This window comes from Mastigoproctus giganteus, chromosome 5 (assembly GCF_048544385.1).
Source record: "Mastigoproctus giganteus isolate SK-2022 chromosome 5, ASM4854438v1, whole genome shotgun sequence".
Classification (NCBI taxonomy): Eukaryota; Metazoa; Arthropoda; class Arachnida; order Uropygi; family Thelyphonidae; genus Mastigoproctus; species Mastigoproctus giganteus.
Window position 1 is genome coordinate 206738583 of NC_143579.1, and position 20156 is coordinate 206758738.

Consider the following 20156-nt stretch of genomic DNA (forward strand, 5'->3'; position numbering starts at 1 on the left):
GTACACTTCGTAGGAAATACGGGTGGTCTCAGAATTTTCCAAAGGTGCTAAACTAAAATAGCATTCTGGGAACTCATTAAGTTTTAATAACCAAGTAATAAAAATATCCACATAATTTTAGAACTAGCATTAGCATTACTTTTTCACGATATCACCATCAATTATCTGATGCTTTTTCCTATGGGTCAGTCTGTGCAATCGCCATGAGAAACTCTCCATCGTTCTCAGTGCCACGGGGATATAGACATTTCTTGTAATAACTGAGCAGGAGTACCCCCTGCGTATTTCGCGACAAGGAACTCAGTAATTTGCTTGTTTCCCGAAATCATCCATCGCCCTTTGTAGTAGTAGCGTCATGTGATGCACCCGCTGGCTAAAGGCAAATTTCCGCACATCTATTCTACATCTGTCTTTTCTTAATTTGAATTTACACCCACTTAGGTTCGTAATCTGAACAAGTGGAAGAATCCCATCAGAATTCACCGTGCTCAACCCATTCAAGGCCTTATACACCTAAATCAGATCACCTCGCAGGTGTCTAGTCTCTAGCCATTGCAATTTGCAGAACTTAAGCCTCTCTTGGTAAGAGAATCCCTTCATTCCCCTCACCAATCTTGTTGCCCTTCTCTGTACACGCTCAAGCAAATCTACATCCTTCCTAAAATGAGGCCTCCAGACCTGTACGCATTACTCAAGGCGTGGCCTGACAATTACCTTATGCAGAGCGACAATCACCTTTTTATCCCTGCTAGCAAAATTCCTGTATATCATTAACAAAACCCCATGACCCGCCCTGGCACTCTGTCTGCATTGCTCAGAAAACTTCATATCTGGCTGCACAATTACTCCCAGGTCTCTACCAGCTCTGGGGTTACTTCTACCCATATGCAGTACTTTGCATTTGTCAAGGTTAAACTTCAGTTGCCACTTTTCAGCCCATCTTCACAAATTTTCTAGATCCTGTTCCAGTAGCACACTGCCATTACTGTCATTAACAACCGGCCAACCTTTGTATTGTCTGAAAACTGTTATGACTGTCCGTAAAAAACAAAGCCTTCGTTGTTGCCACGTTGAAAATGTCTCTGTGTATATTACCTCTAGTACGTGGTTAGAGATATTCAGCAACTTTTGATATTTTGATGCCTCTCTGCTGGAACATCTACAGTACCGTACTATACTTCCCCACAACTTTTTTGTTTTCTACAACTCTTTATTTGAATGGGATTTCAAATAGAGTTGTAGTGGGGCCAGACGTGTTCAAAGCCCTAAGTGGATTTTTCTTGTTTATTGATTTGAAATTATTGTTTTTCTAAAACTTTTGATTTAAATTTAGTAGTATAGCATTATTTTGTGATATTCCTGATTAATCTGGTGTATTTATTCTTTACTCGGCCTTGTAATTGCATAAAGGTATCGTTAGGGTATCAAATCCACGTGTTACAAGTTACAACTCCGCTGAACGAGAAGTTTTTTTAGCCATATTTAGCCGCTTATTGAATATTTTTTACATTAAATTCTTTTTTGTAAGTAGCTTATAGACCTAGTAAGGATCGTTAGTTTATTCTGAATTGAGACAGCGAGATTTGAAAGTTAATTAATACTTAAGTGTCCATAGATTACCGTTCGTAACTTCCACCTTTGTCTTTGTCATACGATCGTTATATATCGAACCTAGATAGCGTTAGTATAGTATAGGTTATAATATTTTCAGCGATCGGTAAAATCTATTAAACATGTTGAACTTCGTTGGCATTTAAATTGCACTTTTAACTAAATACATATACCGACTTAGATTACAAACGTAACATAATTAATTAATACATAACTGATACGGAAGTTATATAAAGGGAACTCGGAGATAATTAATACTTGACACTAAAAAATATATATCCCGTTATAACTGTGTTGGGAGATAAGTTAGGGTTATAAACTGAAATTGAAATTTTATTTAAATCAAAAGTAATCATGACTCAGACCAGAGCAGCAAAACAAAAGGCTCAAGCTAATGGAAGTGCTGTGGCTCAGAGGAGAACTGAGGGGGGCAGTTGCCTTCTGAATCACAGCCTTCTAAAATGCACAGCTTGCATGATGTTTGTGGAGCATTCAGGTACGGGACATGATGTTGCCATGGGGGGTGTCTTTGTGTGTGCGCGATGCAAGGAGTGTATCGAAATCAGGCAACAACTCAGCGTTCTTATGGGCCTATATGAGAGCTTGAAGGACAGGGTGGATGCCCTCGAAGGAACTAAATTGAGGGGCCCATCAAGCTCTCAGCTGCCCACATCAACGCCAGAGCTTGCACTTGGTCATCGTGAAACACAGCGGCAACCCCCAAGGGCAGAATGCGCTGGTCCCAAAGGAACTAGTAGTTGTTGGTGACTCTATTGTCAGGGAAACGGGGAACATGCTTTGTAAAAAGGATAGGTGGAACAGGACCAGGGGCAAAGGTTGATGACGTTGTAGAGCAGATATCATCTTTTAAGGGCACAAAAGGTGATATAGTTGTACACGTTGCCACTAACGATATCAAGAGTAGGAGACCGGCAGAATTGCTTAACAAGTACAGGTCACTGTTGAAAAAAAGCCGTGAAATAGGGTTGAATTTGAAAGTGTCTGCAGTTCTGCTAAGACACGATAGGAGGGAGTATATGATGAGAGCCTTGTCGATCAATTCGGCCCTGGAAAGATTGTGCAAGGCTCAAGGGGTAGAATTTTTTTCAGCCTGGAATGTACTTGTTAACAGGAAAGATTGCTTCTACAGGGATGGGATACATTTAAATAGAAAGGGTGCAAGAATATTTGCTGATGCTATCGAGGCAATGTTAGGTGGGTCGGAAAACTGCTAGCTTGGGGAGATACAAAGACGAATACATTAACAGTAGCCACTGGCAGAGGTGAAAGAGATTCTTGCACTGCTTCTATTGGAATGAGCAGAAGCCTGAAAAACAAGATTCAGATATTTCAGAGACTGCCGGGAGCCATTGCGGTACAAGTAAACACATGGGTTGTGTTAGGGTAACTAAGAATAGAAATAGGTGCATGTATACTTGCGTGTACACCAATGCTAGGAGTTTAGTAAATAAATTTGATGAATTTCAGGTATTGCTCAAAAACATCAAAGGCAGATATTGTTGGGATATCAGAGACGTGGTGTCACACAGATATAAGGGATGCAGAACTGGAATTTGGGGAGTACAACCTCTACAGAAAGGATAGACAGGATAGGAAGGGAGGAGGGGTTATGCTATTAGTTAAGAAATACATAAAATCCAAGGAAGTGAAGCCAGTGGACATCGCTGGACAGTGTAGTGTCGATTCAGTTTGGTGTGACATAAGCATTGGGAGATCAAAATTGAGAGTAGGAGTGTGCTATAGGCCTAATGACTCTGATGAGTATAAGAGGAAACTGTACAGGGAAATAGAGTGGGCCAGTAAATCAGAGAGTCTTATAATGGGAGATTTTAATTTCCCAGATATTGACTGGAATTTGGAGGCTGGTCACTCACACACTAGCAAGGCTTTTGTGGATTTATTGGATGATTGTTTTCTACATCAGCATGTTCGGGAGGCAACTAGAGGGAGGAATACTCTTGATTTGATTATCAGCAGTGAATCTTCATGCATTAAGAATCTGCAGATAAATGAACCACTAGGTGGCAGTGATCACCGTGTGCTGAAGTGGGATTTACTCAAAGAGGTAACTACCATTAGGGGTAAAGGGAAGGGTTATTGCTTTCGTAAAGGCGACTACGATGGACTGAGACAGTATTTAGGTTCTGTACAGTGGGACCGACTGATGATGTTACCAACAGCAAATTCAAAATGGGAAGCATTCAAAGAACTTATCTTGGAAGCTACTAGGCTTTACATACCAACTAAGAAATATTGTTCAAGGTTTAGGCCTAAATTGATGTCAGATGAACTAATGAGGCATATGGCAGAGAAGAAACATGCATGGGATACATACAAATTAACACATGACACAGAAGCCTATGATAGATACAAGTTGATCTGTAACCAAGTTACAAAGGAGGTTAGGCAGGCGAAGGCAGATTACGAGAAATCTTTGGTAAGGGATGCAAAGAAAAACAGCAAAGAGTTCTTTATTTATGTAAACTCTAGAAGGAAGGGGATGAATCAGATTGGTCCACTTGATATCGATGGGTCAACTGTTGATGATCCTGCTCAGGTAGCTAACAAACTAAATGAATATTTTGCATCGACATTCACACATGAGGAGTTATTTAGCGAGGGGAAAGCCAGAGGTGTATTCAACTCTAGCAGTAAGCTAGAGAATCTTGTAATAACTGAGAGTAAAGTGGAGGAGAAATTGGTGAAGATAAACACAAGAAAGGCACCCGGGGTGGATGGGATCTATCCAATTATATTAAAGGAGGCAGCAGAGGAAGTAAGCAAACCCTTAGCCATAATTATGAGAGCTTCCTTGGACTCAGGGGAGGTACCCACAGACTGGAGATGTGCAAATGTGACCCCAATTCACAAAGGAGGATCAAAGGCTGACACAAGCAATTATAGACCTGTGAGTTTAACTTCTGTTCCAGGAAAATTAATGGAGGCACTAGTTAAAGAAGCACTGCAGGATCATTTAGACAAGACTTCAGTTATAGCTCGGACACAGCATGGTTTTGTTAAGGGGAAGTCTTGCCTGACCAATTTGATTGGATACTATGATGCAGTCACAAAGGAACTGGATGCAGGGAACAACTTTGATATTATATACTTGGATCTTAGAAAGGCTTTTGATACTGTTGCACATGGAAGACTGCTGCACAAATTGGAGCAGTGTGACATTGGAGGCAAATTGCTGCTGTGGATAAAGGGGTGGTTGATGGGGAGAAGACAGAGAGTGGTAATCAATGGACACTGCTCATCGTGGACTAATGTTATTAGTGGAGTCGCTCAGTGTTGGGTCCATTATTGTTTTCTGTATTCATAAATGATATTGATGATGGTATATCAAGCTTAATGTCGAAGTTTGCAGACGATACAAAGGTAGGCAGGGTTGTCAAGGACACTACTGACACTATGCTGCTGCAACAGGATCTGGAAAGATTGAGCAGATGGGCTGAGAGGTGGCAAATGAAGTTTAACATTGACAAATGTAAAGTACTACACATGGGAAACAGCAACCCCAGAGCAACGTATCAACTCTGTGGTACTACGCTGACAGTGGTAGAGAATGAAAGGGACCTGGGGGTGGTTGTGCAGGCAGCAATGAAGTTCTCTGAGCAGTCCAGACGGGCTGCAAGAGTAGCTCATGGTGTATTGTCGATGATATATAGGAATATTTCTAGCAGGGATAAGGAGGTGATTATTCCCTTGTATAAGGCAATGGTCAGACCACACCTAGAGTACTGTATACAGGTCTGGAGGCCTCATTTCAAGAAGGATGTAGAGCTGCTGGAACGAGTACAGAGAAGGGCAACAAGATTAGTGAATGGAACAAAGGGGTGCTCTTACGAGAAAGTCTTAAGTTTTACAAATTACGGTGTCTGGAGACTAGGCAACAGCGAGGTGATCTGATAGAGGTGTATAAAGCATTGAATGATTTGAGCATGCTCAATGCTGATGGGATTCTTCCTCTCTCTCAGAATAATCACCTGAGAGGGCATAAATTCAAATTGAGGAAAGACAGATGTAGGATAGACGTGCGGAAATTTGCCTTTAGCCAGCGAGTGGTTGGTTGGTGGAACAGACATCCATCCTTTGTCGTGGAAGTTGATAGCCTAAATAAGTTTAAGGCTCAGCTGGATTGGTATTTTGAACGAACAGAGGGGTGAAGTGGAAGTGGTTTTTTTTTTTTTTTTTTTTGTTTTTTTTGGCTGATGCTGCATAAGCTTGCTTTCTTGCATCAAATGCCTCTACTGATGCTAATGCTAATGCTAATTTTGTATTTATGTGAATCTGAGCTCCCACATTATTCTACGTGATACCAGATGCATACGCTCACGTTTTTCTTCCTATGCTTGAACATGGGATGTCACGTGTTTTCGTATCCTCCCCTAGCTTGATCATAGCTGGAAAATAAGTACATCAGCATACAGAGCGACTCCAGAAACCCACATATAGTGGGTTTCTGGAGTCGCCAGAAACTGGGTTTCTGGAGTCGCCTTTCTGGTTTCTGGACTCTGAAAACCTGGATACATCGATATTTGTAACCCCATTGTTCTCCCCTAACCTGATAGCTACGTTTCTTTATTTGGTGCCGCTTAAAATGCAATTTTTGACCATGATAGTGGCGCACCACGGATTTTTCCGGTATGGGAGCTAGTTCTTCAGATCTGAGCCCCCAACCCCATTGAAATTTGTTGAGAATTTTCAACTCCCCTTTCTAATTTAGATATGGTGGATTCCATAAACAAGGGAGCACTAACCCTGTTGTGTTTTGCTAAAGGCTCTAAAGGAAGAATCCTTCTGTAATGATGACAGACCCAGGAGAACCATTCGTCCTCCATACTTCAAAGAATCGGAAGAGTTACATGACCGATGTTTAACCCCCCCCCCCCCAAGTATTCCTGGCATGATAGCCCGAGGAGAACGATTCATCCCCCATACTTCAAAGAAAATCGGAAAAAAGAGTTAGACGACTGCTGTTTAAGATCCCCCCCCCCCCCAAGGAATTCCAACATTTCGAAAATGAAAATCAGTGGACAAAAGATTTTGCCTCGAAAAAACGGGATTTTTTCGCACACCAAAACGGCCAGAGAACACTAGCAATTTATGGACAAGTGACTTTTTCTGGGTGAACCGTAACGTAATAGTTTTTTTTTTTTTTTTTTTTATGGAAGCCCTTTCGGGAGACAAGAACCATTACAAGAAAAGCTGGTCAAGGTCACCCGAGTTCTACGTCAACCAGAATAGCCACTATGATGTCCTCTCATCAACTGTCTTGGGGTTGTTGTGGTCACAGGTGAATATATTTCCAACTGGACTGCGTTAAGAAGGCTAAGTTCAAAGCGGACCATACCCAAAGAAGCCAGTGGTTTGTGTCCAATTAACGCAAACCACCGCAGAGCTCGTCAAACAGGTGCCATGAACTCGTGATTTGGATCTCTGACAAATGGGATCGCAGTTCTGTTCTCTGATTAGTCCCGTTTTAGTCAACTATTTTTTTTTTATTAATCATAAAAAACAGCACAAAGCCTTACTGTTATGAAAAACAGTTTGAAATATAATAATAACATATAAAATGAAAGTAATACAAATAAACTTCTAGATGTTATTTCCTCTGGAGACGACGAGGAATGCAGTACCATCCTTCCAACATCAGAGAAAGGGACACATGCTGGAGACCGTGTTCTCGTGCGGAGCGGAACAATGATCAAAGGCCCACCCCCTTTCATGTTTTTGATTAGTAAATTAATAAGAGGAGTTTACCTCAATATAGTACGCGGAACACTTCCGTATGATACCCTCCAGAAATTAAAACGGAAAAAACGAAAAAAAGATAACTTACCGGTATATTAAAGTATAATATAAATAATTAAAGTAAAATATAAATAATTAAATAATCAATTTAACACAATTCAAAATCAATATAAAACAATTAAAATTCAAATTAACGCAATTAAAAGAATCTAACGAAAATATTCAAAACGATTTTCCTTCCTTTCCTTCCTTAGGTAGGAAAATCGTTTTGAATATTTTCGTTAGATTCTTTTAATTGCGTTAATTTGAATTTTAATTGTTTTATATTGATTTTGAATTGTGTTAAATTGATTATTTAATTATTTATATTTTACTTTAATTATTTATATTATACTTTAATGTACCGGTAAGTTATCGTTTTTTTCGTTTTTTCCGTTTTAATTTCTGGAGGGTATCATACGGAAGTGTTCCACGTACTATATTGAGGTAAACTCCTCTTATTAATTTACTAATATTATTATCAACGTAGAACATATTGAGTATTACAGCTCTGATTCATACTATCTATGTTTTTGATTGTACCCTAACTGCACAGAGTTACTAAGAACAGATCTTCGAACCCTACGTGCATCTTTTTAGTGGTGCAATTCGTCAAGATTTTATCATGCACGACAACGAATTGCAGATAGAGCTCAAGTGATGGAGGAATATCTTGAAACTGAAGATAACCAATAACTGCCGTGATCAACATGATCTGATCGAATTAATGTGATCGAACATGTGCGGAACGCCCATGGGCATGGCATTGTCCGCTGACAGCCAACTCATCGGTCAATTGGCAAGCTAAGGTCTGTGCTAGTGGAAGAATGGGATTTGTTGCCACAGAATCTTAGAGACATCCTTTTATAGAGCATGGTTCACAGTTGTCAGGCCTGTTTAGCTTGGATGGTATCATGTCGTGCTGATGTCAGGTGACCACATTTTCGAGCATCTCGTATGGACTTCTGTAATGTGATTTTTTTTTTTTTGATAATTGTTAATACATTTAGTAATACAGTCCCTAAAATGTTCCTTATACCTGACCAAAGTTTCTTCCTGCCTGCTCAACTCATTACAGTTATTGTACAGTACAGCACCACACAAAATTTTGACCCGCTTCATTGCAAGCTGCACCACACGGGTAAGGTCAGAAAGTACATCGTATACCCACGACACTGAAATCTAGTCTTGTGGCGCATTTTTGGACAAGTTATACCGTTATACATTGTACAACACTTAATATTCATTCAATGTTTTTAAAAAATTAATCTTTATATCTATAATTCGTTTATGTATAATTTTTGCGGTTTTGTTTCACATTTCGTGATTAAAAATTTTGCTTATATTTTAAATATAATATGTATGTAATGAATAAAAAACCTAAACGTACTTACTAAATATATTAATAAAATAATCATTTATAAAATAATTTGTTATTTTCATGTTTAATATAATTTTTAAAGCGATATTGGCATATACAGGTATTCAGCCACCTCTTCATCTAAAACCAAAAATAACAGGTACATTAAGCATTGTCCCTTTTTTGTGTACAACTGCTGGCAAAAAATCTTGACTACAACATTGCATATCTTTTAAATTTATTGTAAACCTTTCCAATTTTTCTAATACAGTTTATGTAAGATCTGCTCCAGTTGAGTTTTTAATAAAACCTAGCGGGGGGGGGGGGGAACTTTCATGAATTTGTAGATTCATAAAAAAGAATAAAGGAATGGTTTTTTGATGTTAGGTTGAAGATAACCATTGTACTAACGGAATAAATCTTATGACTATTAACTGAAACATATACACGGTGTCTCAAAAATACACGGGATACTTCAGGAATGAGTTCCTCATATGTAGACAATAAAAATATTTTATATCAACATAGTTCCTGAAATGCTTGGTTCCCGAGTTATTATCCGGAATGTCTTATCTCCTGCAGTTGATTTTCTTCATCACAAGGTACTGTTAGAATCTGGTGTGTGTGTGTGTGTGTGTGTGGTATGGTTGTTTATTGGCGCATTAGCTGCTATGGCTATAATGCGCCTATTCGTAGGAATATTAGAAAATACTTAATAATGAAGCCAGTTTAAATTAATTTCAGTTCTGAAACCTCATAAAAGATGATACACACCAATTTGTTTTAAAAAGCAGAAAATTTCGATAATATTTGCATCCTCTCCAATGATATGATGTAAAGTCAATGGTTCTCGACGATTAGCCAGATTTTGAACTATTGCAGCTCGATGTTGTTGATACTGTGGACAGTCAATCAGAATGTGTTTGACTGTTAGATATTCTAAGCAGTGTGGATACTGAGGAGGATCATCGCCCATTAGTAGATGGAAGTGAGTCAGATGGGTGTGTCCTATTATCATTCGTGTGAGTACCACTTCTTCCCGCCGTACCGTCTGATTGCTCGAGTGCCAGAACTTTGGGCATTGTTTCAGCTTGAAAAGTTTGTTATTCGTTTGGGTATGCCATAACTCTGTCCACTGTGCATGGCATGATGCTTGAATTAAGATATTATAATCGGGCGCTTGAATTCATTCCATTTTATGCCCGAATGTGCTGGAATCCAGCAAAACTTCACTAATTGTTGACGATGATAAATCTTCAATAACAAACTCCTGATTTTCATTAAAATATGGTGATTCTTTTGAGAGGTATTTTGCATTGCTCTAATTGAGCTGAGAGAGTCAGTGTAAACTATATATTTTACAGATGGATGTAGAGTCAAATTTTCTAGAGCTAATTGTATTGCGTACAGTTCTGCTGAAAAGTTTCTATACTCAGGTGTAAGAGAAGCTGATATGATAGCAGAGGGAAACACTGCTGCTGCTCCAACAGTTGAAAGAGATTTAGAACCATCCGTATATATCGGCAAGAAGTCAGCATAGGTTTGAATATGGCTAGCATGGAGTTGTTGCACAGTCAGTGCCGGTAGACGATTCTTTCCCCATTGAAGAAAATAGGTATTAAAGGTCAGTTGAGGAAAGGTGGTCCATGGTGGATGAGAGTAATTCTTTATCTGTTGCCTATTGTGGAGAGGAACATTCCAATTCTGTGATATTTCAAAGAGTCGTAGGCCAGCTGGTCGTATTTTACTTGGTTTATTTCTGTAGAGATTGAATAGTGGTTGAATAAAAAGGTACGGCTGAATAGGATGCGAAGAGCAAGTCTGTATTTTGTATATTTAAGTAATAACATATTTCTACGAAGATGTAAAGGGGGCTCATGAGCTTCAATGTATAGACTCTGAGTTGGAGATGTCCTGTATGCACCAATTGCAATCCGCAGTGCATTATGTTGAATAGGATCCAGCAAGCGTAGTACACTCCTTCGAGCAGAATCATAAACTGGAGCACCATAATCTAAACGGGATCTAATCAGTGCTCTATATAAGAACAGCAGAGTTGTATGATCTGCTCCCCAAGAGAGGGCAGATAAAGCTCTTAGCATGTTGATCTTTTTAAGACAGGCAGTACATATTAATTTAACATGCTCAAAGAAGTTGAGCTTACTGTCCAGGATTAGTCCCAAGAATTTCATATTGCTGGCAATCGGAATGGTGGAATTTGAAATCCGAAGTTCAGGATCTGTATGCAATTTGTGTTGACTGCAAAAGTGGATCTCAACTGTTTTCTGCTGGGAAAGACGATATCAATTGAGCTCAGCCCACTTTTGTACTTTATTGAGGGACATCTGCAATTGCCTTTCGATAGATCTCATGTTCTGAGAATGGCAAGAAATAGAGATCGTCAGCATAAAGGTAAGCCTCTACAGTATTTGGGAGTTCTTTTGTAATGGAATCAATTCTAAGGGCAAACAGGGTTGCACTGAAAACTGATCCTTGAGGTACTCCTTCTTCCTGTAAGAATGTAGCAGAAAGGAAATTTTGATATTTGACCTGGAAGGATCGGCTCTTGAGGAAGTTCCTAATAAATATGGGCAGGTTGCCTCATAGACCAAGATTATATAGGTCACTGAGAGTGCCATACCGCCAGGTGGTATCAAATGCCTTTTCTATATCAATGGAGATCAAGATAAAGTGTTCGTTTTTCACAAAGGCATTGCGAATTTCAGATTCCGCCTTGATCATCAGATCCAGGGAGAACCTGTTTTTGCAAAAGCCTCAGTAGGTTTAGTAAAATACTCAGTAGATGTTAAGTTTCAATTATCCAGGTGAGTCAACTGTGGATCACTTTTTTCAAGAATTTTACCAAGGCAACTTGACAGAGATATTGGTCTGTAACTATTAATACTGGAGGGATCTTTTCCAGGTTTCATAAACGCCAAAACTGTAGCATGGTGCCAAGAGGTTGGATAAATATTTTCCAGGAGATCCGGTTAAAAGAAACTAGAAGCAGTTGTAAGTTTTTGTCATCGAGATGCTGCAGCATGCCATAATATATGCCATCTGGCACAGAGGCATTGTTTCGTGTTGTTCTGATGGCCTGTAGTTCACAATATTGCAGAGGCTAATTATATGTAAGTGATAGTGAGGTTCTAAAGTTGATAGGTCTCTGTTTGGTGGCGGCCTTAATTTTTTGGAGTGTAGTTTGATGCAGCCGATATTTGAGCAAAGATTTTGCCCAAGGCATTGGCTATATCTAGAGGAACAGAGAGTTCTTGCCCATTGCAGGAGAGAATTGGGGAAGGAACAATTGGAAACTTCCCAGAAAGCTTTTTTCCATATTAGTCTGGAGTCAGTGTTTCTATTGATAGTTGATGCGAACCTAGTCCAAGAATCTTTCTTGGCCTGCTTTTGAATGTAACGCGCCTTTGCCTTTAGTTTCTTGTAGCTAATTAGATTAGCTGTGGTTGGAGATCGACGGAATAAATTAAATGCTTTATTTTTTTTGCTGCTTTGCTTTTGTGCACTCTTCGTTCCACCAGTAGTTGAAATGTCGTCGGGAGGGGGGATTAGATAATCGAGTTGAGTACTTAGCTGCAGCTAAAAGACGAGATGTAATATAATCAGTAACTTCATCTATGGGCGGTAGTTGAATAGTTTTTTTTGTCAAGTGATTGCTGACTGAAATTTGGCCCAATTGGCTTTAGAGAATTTTCATTTCCTGCAGGGCTGTTGTAATGGTGGTTGTGTAGTCAACAGATTACAAACAATTGGAAAATGATCACTGCCCATGGGATCATCCAGAGCGAACCATTGCATGACTGAAAACAGTATCGGGGATCAAATCGATAGGTCAATTGCGGAAGTCTGTCCAGTAGGTAACTGTATATGGGTGTTCGAGCCACTGTTAAGAAGAGTGAGCATTTCGTTTTTCCAGTAAAGTTTCAATCATTCGGCCGCGTCTGTCTAATTTAGATGATCCCCATAGAGGATGGTGGCCATTGAAATCCCTTAACAAGCAAACAGGGGAGGGTAGCTGTCTTAAAAGTTCTTCAAGGCCATTGTAAGAGAAAGTATGATTTGGTGTGAGATAAACTGAGACAATTGTTAACGCGATCTGAGTAATCAGACGCACAGCAACGGCTTCGAAATGCTATTAGTCTAGCCGGAATCTTTGAGCTAATCATGATGGCTACACCACCACGAGCAGAATCGGATGTATTTCGATCTCTTCTATAGATTGAATATATATTTTTTTTTTATGGAAACGGAGATTTCAGGAGTTAAATAGGTTTCTTGCAGGTAGAAACAAACTGGAGAGTAGCAGTTAATTAAGTTTTGAATGTTGTCGATGTTGCCACAAAAGCCTCTGCAATTCCACTGCAAAATGTAAGGCATTACTTGAATTTAGAAGCTGTACCTGACGTGGCTGGCTTATGGTGTTCAGGCTTCGGTTTATCTCTTTTTGGAAGGGCGACCACTGTCCATCTCTTCTGCAAATATTTCCAGAATAGGATCTTCCTGTTTGGATGGGTACTCTGCCTCCATCGATGTATCTTGAATAATCTTTTTTGAAGTCGAACTATAATCATTATTTGTAGTAGTGGCATTCACTACCAGAGATTGAGATTTTGCTGGTCTTGTGAGAGGTGTATTATTTGCTTGGTCTCAGTGCTTAACGGCACTGAACTGTTGCTGATAGAGGACAGCCCGAGCCCAGTAAGAGATTGAAGTGTTTGAAGGAACAGTAACATCGGTTTGTGTGGCAATGGTTTGATATTTTTTTGCAATATTGGTATAGGTAAGGTTAGGTACACTGGGTGCAATTAATTTTGTTGCCTCCTGATAACTCTGTTTTCAACTTTATATTTCACAATTTTTTTCTGTTTTCCACCTCACATCTTAGAGTAGGCAGGGTGGTTGCCTATGCAGTTGGGACATATTTGTTTTGCCAAACAATCACTTTGAATGTGATCGGAGGATCCACAGTTGGGACAAACTGGGTTCCCTCTGAATAGAGGGAACCCAGTTCGTTTGAGAGTGGCCATACTTTTGGCATTTATAACATCTCAACGGATTGGGTATGAAAGGATGAGTGCAGAAAGGTAGATATCCAGCTTTTATTGATGAGGGTAGGCTTGGACTGTTAAAGTTAAGAATGATATTTCTGGTAGGTGCGAGAATATTGTCTTTTTTAATCATTATTCTTTTTACAGCTATTACATTTTGTTCCTGAAGCTCTTCTTTAATTTCTTCCTCCGTCACATTCATCAGGTCCCAACTAGATATTACACCCTTTGATGTATTTAGGGTTGCATGTGGAGTTACTTTCACTGGAATACCAGCGAAAGTTGTCTTTTTTAGTAATTTTCAATTTAGTTTCAATAAGTCCCCCGATTGCAGTCTTTTAACCGTCTTGGAAGACCCTGCAATACTTTCCAGGTGTTTTTGGATTAGAAAAGGGGGATAGCTTACTGAGAGGCTGTTCAGATAGTGAGTGTATTATTAAGAATGCAGGTAACTCTGTCGCCGAGGTATTGGTTTTCAACCTCTTTGCTTGCGACGAATCATGGTCATTATCTGTGTTTGGCCGACAGCTTGATGGCTCTAAAGTTGAAAACATATTTTGTTCCATGTTGGCTGCTCTTAGCACCTGGCAGAACTTTTCTGCAAAGGTTACCAGCCCCGCCATGGGGAGGCAGGAGCAGTGCCTGGTGTGACCAAGCGAAAAGTAGCATGTGGTTAGTAGTAAACTAGAAGAAATAAAGAAAGGTGCCTTTCCTTTCTTGCTCTGTACAAGTGTTTTTGTAACAAGAGCTGTTTTTAAATGAATAAATTTACTAACGTCAAGAACGTAAAATAACTATATATCACTTTTGGGAAATCGCAGTAATAGCACAGAGAAATCGCTCAGTCACAATCGCTTGGCACCCGGGGCCTTAAAATCGGGTGGTTTTCCATTTCGACCATGTACTCAAATCAGGAGCAAGTGGATATGCACTTTATGCACGCAGGGTAATCTGCTGGTGACAAGGCCTGTACCCGCTGCAGATGGTGTTCTCTCAACACTCTCCAAATAGTCGAAAATGAACAGCCAGTTGCATTGCTATTCTGATTCCAGGAGTGGCATGCACATCCATAATATCCTCCTCTACTTCAGGAGTCGTAGATCTTGGTTGGTAGCACGAGGTGTAAAGGTCCCATGTTCACAAAGGCAGCGATGGATGCCTTCAAATGTTTTCCTGTCTGGACATCTTCGTTCTGGGAACCTTTTGTGGTACAAATGACGAGCATCCAGAGCATTGCCGTCCGCCAAACCGTACATAAAGTGCATATCCGCTTGCTCCTGATTTGAGTACATGGTCAGTACCTTGTGATGAAGGAAATCACCTGCGGGAGATAAGACATTCTGGTTAATAACTCGGGAACCAAGCATTTCAGGAACCATGTTGATATAAAATACTTTTGTCTACATATGAGGAACTATTCCTGAAGTTATGCTGTGTATTTTTGAGACACCCTGTATAATAACAATGGTCATCTACTCTATGCAACTACCAAGCAGGTGCAGTCTAATATAGAATATTCTGATTTTTTATTTATTTTCAGTATTTTTTTGTTTCTTTTGTGAAAGTATTTTCCCTGTATTGTTTTCCATATTCAGAGTTGAAAAAGGAGTATTAAAAAAAATTATAATTTTGCCCAAATTTTGAAAATATCTGGTTTTATATTCCATAAAATACACGGCATAGGCCTAAAAGGGGTAAATAAATAACAACCACCGTACTGTTTTAATATATTTTATATTTTGAAAAACGGTAATCCTCCAGTATAGTCATGGTCACGGTGATCTCACAAGTCACCGTCAGCTTCCACCTGTCGTGAATTGTATTCTAATGGTACAGTTCTGACTTGTTACCGAACCTGTAATTCTGTCGAAGCATGCAGTGCACTCACTGAATTAAAAATAATGAAAGATTAAGAGTTTTTAGTAATTTTTTATATACGTTTAATCAGTTTTCAGAAAGAATTTGATAATTTTCTACATTTTCAGTAATTGTTGTATTATACAATTACTGAAAATGAAAATTGTTTTATACAACAATTACTGAACAAGTGTATAAAATTAGTGTTTTGTGAAGTCCTTTTTTAATGTGATACCATTTTATTTATACTTTTGTTGCATAACCCCAGGGGCTCACATCTGGTGAGTATGGGCCCGGCAAACCCAGGGTCCTGAGCGGGATATCATCATCATTCTTCTTTCTTGTTGATTCCTTTCTGCTTCTGACCCTCTCTCTCTCTCTCTCTCTCTCTCAGGGTAATTTGGGAATTTTTTTTTTGGCTGGTGCAACATAAGCCTCAGGCTTCCTTGCACAATATGGCTAATAATAATAATAATAATCATATCTGTATTCTGGGAATAAGAGAGAAAAAAATATTACTGCTAGTACTTAGTACATTGCCAGTATATTAAAGATGAAATGCACAGGGCATAATGGCATAGGGATTTAAATAACTATATCAAGTCGGAGCTGATAGTAACTTGAAATGTGGCCGCGATGCATTAACAGTATACAATTACTGAAATTGTAGAAAATTACCAAATTCTTAATGAAAGCTAATGAAAAGTGTATAAAAAATTACTGAAAGATCTTATTTAATTTTTTTTTTAATTCAGCGAGTGCCACGCATGCTCCGTCAGAATTACAGGTTCGGTGACAAGTTGGAACTGCTCCATCAGAATATGATTCACAACAGGTTGGAGCTGGCGGTGACTTGCGAGCTGATCATGACGCTATACTGGAGGATTACCCGAAAAACATGTTATACAGTATTATTAAAACTTTACAAAACAGTTTAAAATAAGAATTCATGCAGTTTTAGTTACAACAAAAAAATATTAAATCACATTGATCAGCAATATACATAAAATCACAATTCACATGTTACAATTATTCTTCACCTGTAGTTTGTACCCCACCCTCCTCCCACATCTGAGGCATTTTTTGTCACAATGTGCCAAAGTTGTTCAGGAAAAAATCTAAATGGGAGTGAAAAAGAAAGGTGTATTTTTAATGACAAGTTGCAGCCTAATTTATGGTACGATTATAGGTTTCTCATAAGCTGTTTATAGTTACCTGCTTTGTTGTTTCCCAGAAAGTTTGTTGCTACAAGTTTGAAAGCATCCCAAGCTAGTTTCTCATCACCAGAAGGCTGCTTTCCTTTTTTTTTGCAACCAGAGAGTTTAAAAAAAAAAAAATAAAAATCAATTAAAAATGAAATAATCCCTTTGAAAATACAGTAAGCACCGGTTATAGTGATCAGTTACAAATTAAATTTTGATTCTAATAAACGGCAGTTCTAAGTGAAAATAAACGAATATTATTCACAGGCTATAAAAATAGATATAAAGCACAAATTCACACTTTATTACCAATTAAATGATGTGTAAAATTTAGAAGAATATTATCCACAGGTTAGCAAAATAAAAATAAATTTATAAACTTTGCTTATTTATATTCTGCCCCACACCATTCATCACATGATACCTCCCATGATGCCACAATGTCCATGGATTTCTTAATATTGTATCCCCTCCAGAACTCCCAATGTTATTTGTTATTTGGTTTTTAGGAGCATTAGCAACTAAGGCCATATGTGGGAATATGCGGTGGTCATTCCCTGATCTTTCCGCATCTGGTGGTGATGGACTTGAACCCCGGTCTAATCAAGAAGCGTGTGCTGCGCACTGCTGCTCCTTCCCACCTGGCTATGGAGGCGCCTCAGAACTCCCAAACTGGAACTCAAACTTGCTTACGAACCTCAAGTATTGTGCCTTATTCAAATACGCATCTATCAATTGTGGTCAATAAATTAGTGTTGTAGAAGGAAATGTATAAGAAATGAACTGATCAATATTGGCACACTGATCGAACCATTTGGCTACTTGTATTATGGCTGGGATTTTGCTCAGTGTGAATTGCATCGACTTGGGAATAGGCTATAAAAGCTGTATACTTGGTTCACAGTTTCATATGTTCTTTGCTTATGTTGAAGTTATATCTAGTTTAGTATTTTCCACAAGAAAAAAGGTAAAATTTTTTGAAGATTATGCTTGCTGAATTTTAATTCTTTAGTTTGTAAAAAAAAAAAAAAAAAAAAACATACATAAATAAAAATACATCCACAATGTGTACCTGCAGATAAAATTTTGAATAAAAAGTTTTTTCCTATAAAATTTTACCCTAAAGTATTGTTATATAAAATATTGTTATCCACAGCCTGGGATATTAGGACTGAAAAAAGAACATGGATGGATAGTATATTGAATAGCTCTTTATAATATGTCATCTAATACTGAAATAAAATTCTATTCAAGTGATGCAGATTCTGAATCTTGTTCATGTGCATCCGTTGATGTTAGAATGCTATAAAAATCAGATGCCGCAGTTCCTTGGAGTGATGATTCTTTGCAGGTGAAATTCTTTCCATTTACTAAAGAGCAGTGACTACTTCTTCCAGTGCCCCAGAGAAATAATCCAATTGAAGAATGATATTGATTCAAAATCTAGAAAAAATATTATGCTGCACTAAGGGCACACAGAAACTACCTTTGCAAATATAAGCAGCAGTGAACATATTAATAATAGTAATCAGGGTATGCTACTGAAACAATCTAGAAAAATTAGGCAGATGAGCTTAGAAGTAGCAATTATAGTGTAATCTTAACAAATGTGAGGTACTGAACACAGGTGGCATTCAACCCAGATTAACATACCTACTGTGTGGTACAACAATCAGAGTAGTGAAGAATGAAAAAGACCTAAGTAATTGTGCAGTCAGCTATGAAATTCTCTGTGCAGTGCAGAAGGGATGCTGCCAGGACAGCTCATGGGATTTAGTCAATGATATACAGGAACTGTGCTAGCAGGTTAGGCCACATCTTGAATACTGCATACAGACCTGGAAGCCTAATGTTAGGTGGTTATCCTGCTGTATGAAGCAATGATGGTTAGGTCACAACTTGAGTACTGTGTACAGATCTGGAAGCCTGATTTTAGGAAGGATGCACAGCTGCTGGAAAAGGTGCAGAGAGGAGCAATGAGATTAGTGGGAGGAACAAAGGGCATTTTTACCAGGAAAGGCAAAGGCTTCATTTCTGCAAATTGCAGCATCTGGAGATAGACACCTGTGAGATGTGATTGAGGTTTATATGGCTTTGAATGGATTGGGTAAGCTCAATGCTGTTTGAATTCTTCCCCTTGCTCAGACTACACATAAGGGGATGAAAATTCAAATTGAGGAGGGGAATCCAAAAATAGATGTGATTCCACACATCTATTCCCCCAATAGATGTGTGGAAATCTGCCTCGAGTCAGCAAGTGGTTGATTGCTGGAACAAATTTCCATCTGGTGGAAAGACGTGGGTAGTTTGAATAAATTCCAGGAAGAACTAGACAAACTATTAGAGGTGACGGACAGGCGATATGGGGTGTGTGTGTGTGTTTGTCTAATGCTGTATAAACTTGCTTTCTTACATTATTTCTGACTACTAATACAAATACTAAATGTTAGGAGTAAGTACTATAGTTATAAGTTTGGCATTCTTTTAAAAAAATTCATATACAAGGCAGTTTTTAAGCCTTGCCCAGTGGTAGAGCAGGTTGGATAAACTTGTTTATAAACAATGCATAAAACAGTCTGTGCTTCTAGGACAAAAAGAAATGTATGTATATTATACATTTTGAGAATTTTGAGAACAGGGACCAAAATAAATTCCCCTGCCTTGCTGGTCTATAGTCCCTCCTTTTTAGGATCCATAGTCTAACGAATGACCCTTATAATGTCGCTCGGTTGTCTGCCTGTCCATCACAGCATTGTGTCTCTGGAACCACTCAACCTATTAACTTGAAATTTTGCACGGGTTTGTACATCATGTGGGCCAAATAATGGCATGTGATCGTTGCTGACAAAAATGTTGTCAACAACCTATAGCTTATTATATATCATTTGAAAGAGCTCAACGAGTAGGTTTAAAATATAATTTTAAAATATTTTTTAAATTAAAAATGGTGGCACTAGACAGGAAAATGTGAATAATTTTTGTGTCCCCCCATCTATTTCCGTCACTAATTGAGCTAAAAATTTAAAAATCATATTAGCTAGGTGTTATTCGATGCTTATCAAGGGAAACCATTTCTGATTGAAATCTATCATTTACTTTTTGCGTTAAAATTAAAACAAATTTTTTACTGCACTTCGATAGTGTTCTTCTTTGTATTAAGTAATTCTCCTTTTGGTGAAAAAAAGGTTGCTAAATAGTTAGTTAATAATTCTATAAAGGTCATTTATAAATTTTGAATGAGAA